Raw genomic sequence first — 11482 nt, 5'->3', positions numbered from 1 at the left:
CATTTTTTTAAAAACACAATAACCACTCATGATTTTTTTTTAAAATTAGCAAACTAGAAATAGAAGAAATATTGGGTGAAAATCACTTGATAAAGAAAATCTACCAGAAATCTTTGTATTTAATAGTGAAATATTTGAAGCATTTCATTCAAGTCATCTTTCTTCTCAGCAGTCTCCCCACCCAACCCTGAACGCAGAACTACCCAGCTGGTTCAAGTGAGGAGAAGATGGGGAAAGAAAATTTAGTTATCTTTCAAGAATGGCATTCTGTTTTCCTCATCTACTCCAGAGGACTGTTTGAACATAGGCACAGACCAGGGTGGTCCGCTGCAAGTTCATAATGGCAAAAAACTGGAAGTAACTCAAATGTGCCCGAATTGTTTATGAACAGCTAAGTAAAGTCTAGAAGTCTTCCCTGGGTGGCTAAGTAACAGTTAAATGGAGTCAGAGTAGGTCTTTGTTTAGTGAAGGAGGAGGATCTTTAAGACATATTGTTGAGCTAGAAAAGCAAGTTACAGACTGGAAGATACGAGATGACACCGTCTGTCAACAATAACACAAAACAGTCCTCTGCGGGGAGCACACGTTCATGAGAAAGCCTGGAGGGGCACACCAGGCCTGGGGCAGGGGCCAGCAGGGAGTTCAGTAGCCTTTGTATAAATATTTGACTTTAAAAAAATCTATTCATGTCTAATCATGTCTAACAGAAAATATTTTTAAAGGAGGAAAAATAAAGTGTCTTAAGATCAACCAAAGGATTTGTATACATGCATATAAGTAAACCAGTGGACACAAAACTCTGGGGAGGGAGGCATGTATGGGAGGGGGGAGAGGGCAATGATATATGTACACAGATAATTTAATTTAAAAAAGAAATTAAAAAAAGAAAAGAAAAGAAAAATAAAGTGCCTTATATTGACTGGACACTTGAAAAGTGACAAGAGCAGGGACCGGTTTGGCTCAGTGGATAGAGTGTCAGCCTGCGGACTGAAAGGTCCTGGGTTCGATTCCGGGCAAGGTCATGTACCTTGGTTGCAGGCACATCCCCAGTAGGGGGTGTGCAAGAGGCAGCTGATCGATGATTCTCTCTCATCGATGTTTCTAGCTCTCTATCCCTCTCTCTTCCTCTCTGTGAAAAATCAATAAAATATATTTTAAAAAAAAAAAGAAGAAGAAAGAAAGAAAGAAAGAAAGAAAGAAAGAAAGAAAGAAAAAGAAAAGTGACAAGAAGCAGGCGCTGAGGTTTCATGCTAGGTGAGCAGTGTTCCAGCCCCATGTGCTCCTTAGTACAAACACCAACAGTGAGCACTGCATCCCAGGCTCCCTGACATCGCTGTTGTCCCACTAACCCCCAAGGCACATGTCTGCTCAAGTGGTAAATGTGGGTATGCAGAGGGCAGAGGCAGGAGCCTGGACTGGGGCAAGGCCAGGGCAGGTGTCCAGTTGGCAGCTTTCCATCTGATGTGCCTTCCACTTGGGTGTGTTCCAACCTCAGGTATGGAAGTGGCTTGGCTACTGCCCCCCGTCTGATGTCCTGCTGGACCACGACAGGCCGGGAGACGCTGTACCGCGGGCTGCGGGCATCCCCGAGCGCACACCAGTGCCTGCGTGGGCCCAATTATTGACGACTTATGAACACAAACTCAGACCAGCTGGTGAGGACCTACAGGTAAGATTTGAAGTTCCCTCGGCCATACCAGCGCCTATAATAAGATTTGTTCTGGCTCTCCTCACTACTGGGGTTAGGGCAAGGCCCAGGGTAGCTGTGAAGTCCCTGTCACTTTGTGGATTTGCAGGGAGGTGCCTTCCTGTAAGGACAGATCAGTGACTTCACTGCCCAGAGGCACTGATTCCTCTCGGCCTGGGCAGTAACGTGGCTGAGGTCAGGGAGCAGTGCGACAGATGCTATCGTCCAGACAGGATGAGACAGACCTTTCCTCCTGCCCCTAAGCAAAGTTCTGATTGTGCTTGCAGTTCTGCTAGGCTTGCATTTCAAGCCCACGTTCCCTTATCCCGCTGGGTCTGAGGCACCTGAGCTGTTGATATTCTGGTGAAAAGCCTAGAGATGTTCCTGTTTTCGGTTGCCAGTGACATGAACCCCACTCCAATGAGCTTAAACAAAGTCAGGCCACACACTCCCCAGTCCCAGAACCCCTGAGCGTGTGCAGCAGCCCCCCACTCTCAGGATCGGGAAGTCAGAGACGCCCACAGGTCAGGGATGTTGTCCTTGGTTCTTCCCTCTCTCTCTCTGCTTCAGTTTCAAGCAGGTTTTTATGATTCCTGGTGTCTTTTGAAATTTAAATTCTTTAACTTTGCAAAGTCTAGAACAGCGCCTTGCATGTCGTAAACACTATGTGTTCGTTTTTTAGAAGTTCAATGACATGACCCTCTGGTCTCGGAGCTGCAGGAGGAGAGGAAGCACACAGGAGGAGGCCAATGCCCGGAGGCGGACCCCTTGGCTACACGGTGGCCGAGGAGGAGCTGAAGAGGCAGGCGGTGGGTCAGATAAGAAGCCAGGAGCAGCTGGCTGCGTAGACCACCACCAAGATCCCCTCCTGGAGAGACACTTAGACTCAGTAGGAGGAGGCGGAGGAGTGGTGGAGCAGGGCCAGAGAAGCCCAGGATGGCCTGGGGAAGATCAAGGAGGAGTTGCACCTGGTTTATGACATCCCCTCTGCCCCCCCCCCCCACACACACACACACTTCAGTGTAGGAGTTGGTGGGCTGTCAGGTCCAAGAGGATCTGCAGGAGGAAGTGCATGGGCTACAGTGCTGAGCTGTCCAGGGAGGGCATCCTGGATGACAGCAAGCAGCGGCAGATCACGAGGCCGAGGAGGAGGATGCGTGGAGGAGAGCGTGCAGCAGCAGCTTATGACCATGGCCAGCGAGCCGTCCTGGGACAGAGACAAGAACAAGAGGACCCACAGCTTCGTCACAATGAGCACATGAGGCGAGGCTGGGACAAGTAAACGCCAAGCGGTGAATTGTGAGGCCAAGGCCACGTGAAGGCCAGGCCTGGGCAGGGCGGAGCCTCTCACTTGGATTCTTGAACAGTCACAGGCAAATTCTAAAATTTGTATCTCTCTAAAAACAGACCCCCTCCTCATACTCCAGTTCCTTTAAAATAGAATAGTTATGTCAGTGTGAATATTCTGATCTGGGATTAGGGGAAGTGTCCTGGTTTATTTTTCCCATTTGTATCTTAATGCCAAACAGATGGCAACGATGATGATGATGAAGACTGATTCACTTTCTCTCTTATGCTTGGAACAGGGCTGATTGAATAAGGAAAGATACCTGTAAGTTCAAATAACAGACTCCATGCTGGAAGGTGTGTTATGACATTCAATATAATTGGAGAAAACCACATTGTGGCTTCTGTTATGTGCCATACTTTTTTAAAAAAATATATTTTATTGATTTTTTTACAGAGAGGAAGAGAGAGGGATAGAGAATTAGAAACATCGATGAGAGAGAATCATCCATCAGCTGCCTCTTGCACACCCCCTACTGGGGATGTGCCCGCAACCAAGGTACATGCCCTTGCCCGGAATCGAACCCGGGACCTTTCAGTCCGCAGTCGAACGCTCTATCCATTGAGCCAAACCGGTTTCGGCCATACTTTTTTTCTGTATTTGAAAATAGCTCAAATTGATTGATTTGTACTTGATTTCTATGAAGGATGCATCTTTGTGTATTTGTGTTTTTGAGGGGTGAAAATTACTTTGAAGACTGTGTCTAAAGCACTCTTCTACACAGACTCACGCACACAGTGATTCCTCTCAGAGTTGACAAAATCCTGTGATCATTCAGGATCAACACACAGAAGGACAATCCATTTAGATAAACTTTTCTTGTGTTTTTTTGTTTGTTTTTTGTTGTTGTTCTTTTTTAACAGTTAGAGGGCTACATTGTTGGATTTATGCACCAAATTAATGATTAGCTATAGAATATAGTATTTATATATAAGCCATAATATGGGTTTGCAACACTGGTTTTAAAAAGGGAAAGTTTTGTTTTGTATATTTTACTACCTTTTACATAGTAATAATTACACATTTAAAATAAATATATAAACTTGCCCTTTGACCGTATCCCAGCACCCACTGAGATCATCAAAGAAGACTCACTGACCACGTTCTTACCTGGACTGACCCTGTGTCAGAGAATGGTTCATACTCAGCATGGACAGCCAAGTTACGATGCCTCCTGGGGGAGAGTGGGGGGCCATGTTACTAAAGGCCCCACCAGGGGTTGTGAGCGCTTTCTGGACAGAGAAGAAAAAGGGGGAGGAAGGGTTGGACTACTGGAGGTTGATAACTGCCATTCACCCAACCCTAGCAGTGCAGCAAGCAGAAGCTGAGCTCTGGCATTGCCCTGCTGAGAGAGCTGTGGCCATCGTTCTGGGTGGGCCATCCATTGGCATGGGCTCTGTGGCCCGGTGCCCACTCTGGCGCACTGTGGCGAGGGTCCGAACGGCCCACAAGGCCATCGTCATCACCTCCCATAGGAAGAGCCTGGGTTTCTGCGGGTCAATGGACAAGCTGCGACGGGGGCTGTGGAAGGAAGAGGCCGGGAGGGACTGGGCAGGGAGAGACCTGACATCAGTTGGAACAGAATCTGTGAGGAGAACCCTGACCAGTTTGGCTCAGTGGATGGAGCATTGGCCTGTGGAACTGAAAGGTCCCAGGTTCAGGAGAATCCAAGATGGCTGCACAGGTAAACACCTAGCCGCAGCCGCACACAACAATTTCAATAAAATACAACTAAAATATAAAATGGACATTACCCAGAACTACAGGAAAGTCGACTGACTGGAAATTCTACAACGAGAAGCAAGGAGAAAACCAGAAGAAAAAGCAGAGAAGTGTAAAAGCCTAAGGTATGGAGATGTGCGGCTCGCGCAGAGAGGACGGAGCTGGAGAGGAAGGGTGGGGTGGCTGAGTGCCTGGCTGGCTTCCCTAGTGGGAAGGAGATAAAAGCTCCGACTGTGCTGGGCCCCAGTTCCGACTGCTCTGAACCCCAGTTCTAGGCCAGACCCCAGGGACCCAGGCTCATCCATAGGGAGCTGGGCTGTAAGGCGGAACCCCAGGGGAGCGGCGAAAGGAGGTCCCGGAGGCGCACACATTGCTTGCAGAGAAGGGACCATTGGCTGTGCCGCTGGATTGCCCTGGCGCGAAGGAGACAGGGGCTCCAGACTCCTCTGAACGCCACCTCCAACTCCACTTCCAACTGAACTGAACCCCAGTTCTGGGCTCATTGGGGGAGAGCCTAGACAGTTTGGTAGCAGGCGAAAATCGAGGGCACCTTTCTCTCAGAGGTGCTTGCAGCAAGTACTGAAGGACCCTGGGGATTACTGAGACTCAGGAACCGCATAGGATGGGGCTGACGGAAGCCAAGGCTGTAGGCTCCACTCTGAAACCCCGCCCCATCAGGGAAGCTGTGAAAATGCCGAGACATCGAGATAGATCACAAACGAAAGAAATGGAGGACAAAAAGAGACTGGATATAGAGTTCAAATCTATGCTTATAAGGTTTTTCAAGAATTTCCTAGAAAAGGTCGATAAGACCTATGAGGATATGAAAAGAGATCAACTAGAATTAATAAGGAATCAACAAGAAATAATAAGGGATCACAAGAAATGATAAGGGATCAACAAGAAATGATAAGGGATCTACAAGAAATAAAGAATACATTCTCTGAAATAAAAAATATTATACAGAGTCCTAAAAACAGAATGGAAGATCACAAGAATCAAGTCAAAGATTTGGAACATAAAGAGCCAGAAGACACTCCTCCACAGAAGCTAGAAGGCAAGAGAATCCAGAAAATTGAAGATAATGTAAGAAACCTCTGGGACAACTTCAAGCAAACCAACATCAGAATTATGGGGGTCCCAGAAGATGAGAGAGAGCAAGATATCGAAAACATACTGAAAGAAATAGTGACAGAAAACTTCCCCCACCTGGTGAAAGAATTAGACTTACAAGTCCAGGAAGCGCACAGAACTCCAAACAAAAGGAATCCAAAGAAGACCACACCAAGACACATCATAATTAAAATTCCAAGAGCAAAAGACAAAGAGAGAATATTAAAAGCAGCAAGAGCAAAGCAGGTAGTTACCTATAAAGGAGCACCTATGTCCTATACGATTGTCAGCTGATTTCTCAACTGAAACCATGCAGGCCAGACGGGAATGGCAAGAAATATTCAAGGTGATGAATAGTAAGAACCTACAGCCAAAAATAATCTACCAAGCAAAGCTATCACTCAGAATCGAAGGTCAGATAAAGAGCTTCACTAATAAAAAAAAAAAACCTAAAGGAGTTCATCACCACCAAACCATAATTATATGAATTGCTGAAGGGGGTTCTTTCAGAAGAGAAAGTAAATAAAGATAAAAATTATGAACAACAAAAACATAACTATCAACAAGTGAATCTAAAAACCAAGGGAATTAAAAAAAAATTTGATGAACAATATTAACTGTTGAATATAATAGAATCAGAGGTATGGAAGGGGAGTGAATTGACGATTCTTGGGGAAAAGGGGAGAGGGGGATGTGGGAAGAGACTGAACATAAACTGTGTACCTATGAATAAGGACAATGTGGGGCGGGAAAGGGCAGAGGGTGGGGTGGGAACCTGGTGGAGAAGAGCAATGGAGAGGGCTGGGGGGGGAAGGAACATTTGTAATAATATGAACAATAAAAATTTATTAAAGAAAAAAAAGAAAGGTCCCAGGTTCAATTCCGGTCAAAGGCATGTACCTTGGTTGCGTCGACATCCCCGGTAGGAGGTGTGCAGGAGGCAGCTGATTGTTTTTCTCTTATTGATGTTTCTAACTCTCTATCCCTCTCCCTTCCTCTCGGTAAAAAAAAAAAAAAAAAAAAAAAAAAAAATCTGTGAGGAGAATCCCCAGGCTCTAGCATGTGAGCCACACTCTGAGCGTGGGAATCAGGAACAGGCTGATCGGGGTGTTGACGTCGGTCAGCGTTTGGCACAGAGGGTAGATGTCAGCATACCCATCCCTCCCCCACAGAGTGCTCACACAGGTGACAGTGCTCTCGGGGCAGCTGAAAGAAGGATATCAGGCCCCCTCTCCCCAGCATGGAGGACTGTGAGGCCTTGTGCACCCAGCTGGCATCAAGTGCCTGGGCGGCCCGCGGCACCTCAGGAGCAAGTTTGGCAGCGGCTACTCCCTGCGTGCCAAGGTCAGGAGCAACAGGCAGCAGGAGGCGCTGCAGGAGTTCAAGGCATTTGTGGACCTGACCTTGGCAGGTGAGTGACACTTCACAGACGGCATCCGTGCCTCACCCCTGCCCAGTCCCGCATTCCTGGCCCCTAGGATGAAGACTGAAATTCTGTGGGGCCAGGCCACCCTGCTGTGGCCGTCCAGCCCAGCCCTCGTGGGGACACGGTCTCTCCTTCGTGCAGGCAGCGTCCTGGAAGATGGGCACCAAGGGATGGTCCCTTACCACCTGCCTGGCGATGACCTCAGCGGGTGAAGGTGAGCATATACCCGGGCATTGGAGGGAGCACAGCTCTGATGTCACCCGCCTGCTGGTGTTTTCTCTTTCGGGTGGAAACCACGTTCAGTGCTGCTGCAGTCCCTCTCTGATGTCTCCATGGCAACGTTCCTATGGGTTTCCTAGAGCATTCGATTCTGCGCTGGAAGGGACCTTGGAGATCAGCTCCTCCTCATTCACAGAGAGGGTAGCCGGTCCAGAAAAGGCCACATGCCCAGCATCACACAGCAAGCCAGGGGCTCGCCGGGACCTCTGCTTCCTGGCACCATTCCCAACCAGGGTCCCTTCCCCTGAGATTGCGGACAGCTGAATTCTGCAGGGCTGACTTGCTGGGAGTGCTCTGGGGCAGCTGAAAGAGGGATGGGCCTTTAGGGGGCCTTATCACAACTCCAGGGACCCTCCCTCTTTCCACCCTCTGCTGTCTCCTCTCCCCTCCTCTGTGCCCAGCACCCACAGTAGGTATCTGGCGCTCTGGAGCAAGCCAGGAAGTACATGCTAGGTGACCAGTCAGCCAGGTCTCTCTGGAAGGCATCTTCCTGGGCTTCGCCTGCCCTGGGCCCCCCACCCAAGGGGAAAACCAGGGCAAGCAGAACCAGCAGGCCCCTCGTCACCACCGCCTCCCTCCCCACTTCCCTCACAGTCTGTCCTGTAGAATAAAAATTCCCACCCTGGTAGGTGTGGCTCAGTTGGTTGTCGTCCCATGCACTGAAAGGTTGTCTCTTCTATTTCCAGGTCAGGGTATGTACCCAGGTTGTGGGTTTGATCCCTGGCCAGGGTGCAGACGAGAGGCAACTAATGGATGTTTTCTATCTCACATCAATGTTTTGTGGTGTTGTGTTGTGTTTTGTTTTTCTCTCTTTTTCTCTCCCTCTCTCCCCTTTCCCTTCCTCTCAAAAAAAAAAAAAAATCCATAAAAACATATTTAAAAAAAACAGACTTTCCAGGGCCAGGTTAGCCCAGCTGTGCATCGCCTGCCTAGGTTGTAAGGGATGCACAGGCAGCTGGTGGTCCCGGTGAGCTCACCTCAGGGGCGGAAGGCTAGGTTGGCTCTCTGCCAGACTGAGGCCATTTGCCTTGCGGGCCTAGTGGAGAATCCAGGCGTGTGTCACTGGAAAACCATCCCCTGAGTCCCAGCCGGTGGCCTGCAGCCTCACGGAGACCTGTCTGTGGAAGCGGCCTCAGGGAAACGCCTGCCGTGTCCTCTCCAGGGGCAGCCGCTGAGGGTGAGCCTGGCTGTAAAGACATCATGCTTCCGAAGGCAGGAGAAGAGGCAGATTGATGAGTTTGCAGCCTAAGTCACCAGTTTTCAGCATGTACATATCTGGATTTGCTCTCTGTCCCAGCCGCTGCAAATGTTAGGGTAAGCCTACGTGTGACCCCACATGGTCGAGATCATTATACCATTGCCCCTGAAGTGGTCGAGATCATTATACCATTGCCCAGAGGAGTGAGCTGATGTTTAGACTTCAGTAACTTTCCACAGTCAGCAGGTAGAAAGCCAACATTTGACTCAGGCAGAGAGAGGTTCTCAAAGTGGCATTCCTGACCATTAGCATCAGCAGCATCCAGAAACATATTGGAAATGCAGGTTCAAGGGCCCCATCCCAGACCTGTTGGGTCAGAAATTTTGGGATGAGGCCCAGCAATCTGCATTAAAATGAGCCCATGTTTGTTTTGTTCTGTTTATAAAGGAAGCATTTATTCTTTTTTTATTTAAATATATTTTATTTTATTGTTTTTTTTACAGAGAGGAAGGGAGTTAGAAACATCAGATCAGCTGCCTCCTGCACACCCCCTACTGGGGATATGCCCTCGACCAAGTACATGCCCTTGACCAGATTCGAACCTGGGACCTTTCAGTCGCAGGCTGACTGAGCCCCATGTTAACAAGTGTTTCTGATGCAGCTCAGGGGTGAGAACCATTGAACGCAAGACCTGTGTGCTCCAGCCCATTGCCTGTCTAGCCTGAGTGGACGGATCTGTCATGAGGATGCTCCATCAAGCACCTTTCTCTGTCCAGCAGGGTCACTCTGGCCCCTCTAAAAAGCCCTCTCAGCAGATTGTTGGCTCCCTCCCTCTCAGCCTTCTCTGGGAAAGTGGTATCTACGGCCCTTGCCCACACATCCTACCTCCCATCACCACTTACCCAAAATTACACCATGATCACACCCCTTGCTACCACACCCACTAGTTTCTGCCTTATTTTTCCATGTAACTTCTCTAGGGCATTTCACAATGTCCCCTGCAGCCTTCTGATGCAAACCCCTCCTGTGGCCTCTCTCCGCTTCCTCTGGTTCTCTGCGTCCTCTGAAGACTCCTCTCTTTGTCTCTGAATAGTGGGATCTGTGAGTTCCCAGTCTACTTCCTTTCTTTACTCTGCCCTCTACACCCTGCCACCTTGGAATTCTTTTCTCATTCATCCCCAGTCCTTCAATTGTCATCTTATTCCAAGCAGGAACTTCCCTGAGCTCCTCACAGTTGGACATTCCCAATGAGTTCTCTCACCCTCCTGAAGCCCAATGGCAAATGGGCTCTCCTCACACCTTTCTGGAACTGTCTCTCACCCCACTGGGTCCTAGGGGCTCCTACTGCTAGGGCAGAGGGTGGGGGCTAGGGAACGTATGGCTACAGTATAGCCAAGAAGAGGACACCTGTTTCCTGAAAAACAAGAAAACTTGACTTCTGAATAAAGGAGAGCAATAAGGTCATAAAAAAACAAGACAGAGGACATCTGAGGAGCTTTGAGTGACCAGGGATGATGTTTTGGACTCAGTGACATACTATTACAGGGGAGTTAGAGCGGTGAATGACAACTGACTCCATCATCGATGGTCCAGTTTATTAGTGCCCTGCTGGTGCTTCCAAAATCTAACACTGAAAGAACTACCTCTGCCTGCGGAAAACCGGTAACAAAGTAACAATGCAGGGGAGGAGGGCAACAAAGAAACACATTGGGAAAGAGTAACCTAGGGGTGTCGAACTCAATCAGAGAAGGGGCCAAAATCTAAAATCCAGCCTAAATCGCGGGCCGAATGGTTTACTGAACAGTCATAAACTGACAATGTCATAAACTGACAGCGGAGTGCAGTGATGACAGCGTGGTGCGGGCCACATTGCAAGGCCTGGCGGGCTGGATTTGGCCCGCGGGCCTTGTGTTTGACACATGTGGAGTAACCAATGGAAAAGAAAGGTATGAGGAAGGATGGGAGATCTGGGGCATCTGGGGAGCAGGCCCCATGCATGTTCAGCTCTATCCATTCTACTCCCGTGCACATCACCCCACCCTCTCTGCCACCACCAAATTCCAGGGCCTCAGCCCCTTGTCATTTGGGGACCACTGAGACTTTCATATCCTTTGTTGTGATCATCCATCTCTTCACTGCTCCATCTCCTGCTCCAGACTGGCATGGAGCAGGGACACGGTAAGGTTCGGGGAGCATGAGGAATGGGGGAACAGAGGGGACATGACAGCTAATTGAGGCTGTGGGAGGAGGGGTCTGAGCCATGACTCAGACTCCTTCGCTTCTCCAAGCCAGGAGATTGCATTTCTTTCCTTGTTAGAATGTCTCATGGAAGAGGTGGTGTGAGTTGCTTCCTGAAAGACAGGCCATGTAGGCACTGCCTGATAACCTCCGAATGAGCAGAATACCCAACTGTGGCTGGCAATAGCAAGTCAAGTAAGCCCTTTCAGGAAGGGATCCCAGGGTGGCAGCGAGGAGATCCTGGAGACTGAGTTGGGGAGATACCTGGTCAAAGTGAGAGGAGATACCTGGTCAAAGTGGGACAGGTACGTACTCAGGGTCCAGGGTGAGCCTTGTTACTGGAAAAGTGGATGATTTCGAGCCCAGAACTCCAATTCCACTTTCTGCCATTACAACCTATGCCATCTGTGGCTTGGTCCCCAACCTGAGGTCTCCTAGCCCGGCGCACGAACCGGAAATAGGCGTACAGCC

The sequence above is a fragment of the Pipistrellus hanaki genome, assembly GCF_964339955.1.
Source record: "Pipistrellus hanaki genome assembly, chromosome: 4".
NCBI lineage: Eukaryota > Metazoa > Chordata > Mammalia > Chiroptera > Vespertilionidae > Pipistrellus > Pipistrellus hanaki.
Note: the sequence above shows the minus strand (reverse complement) of the source record.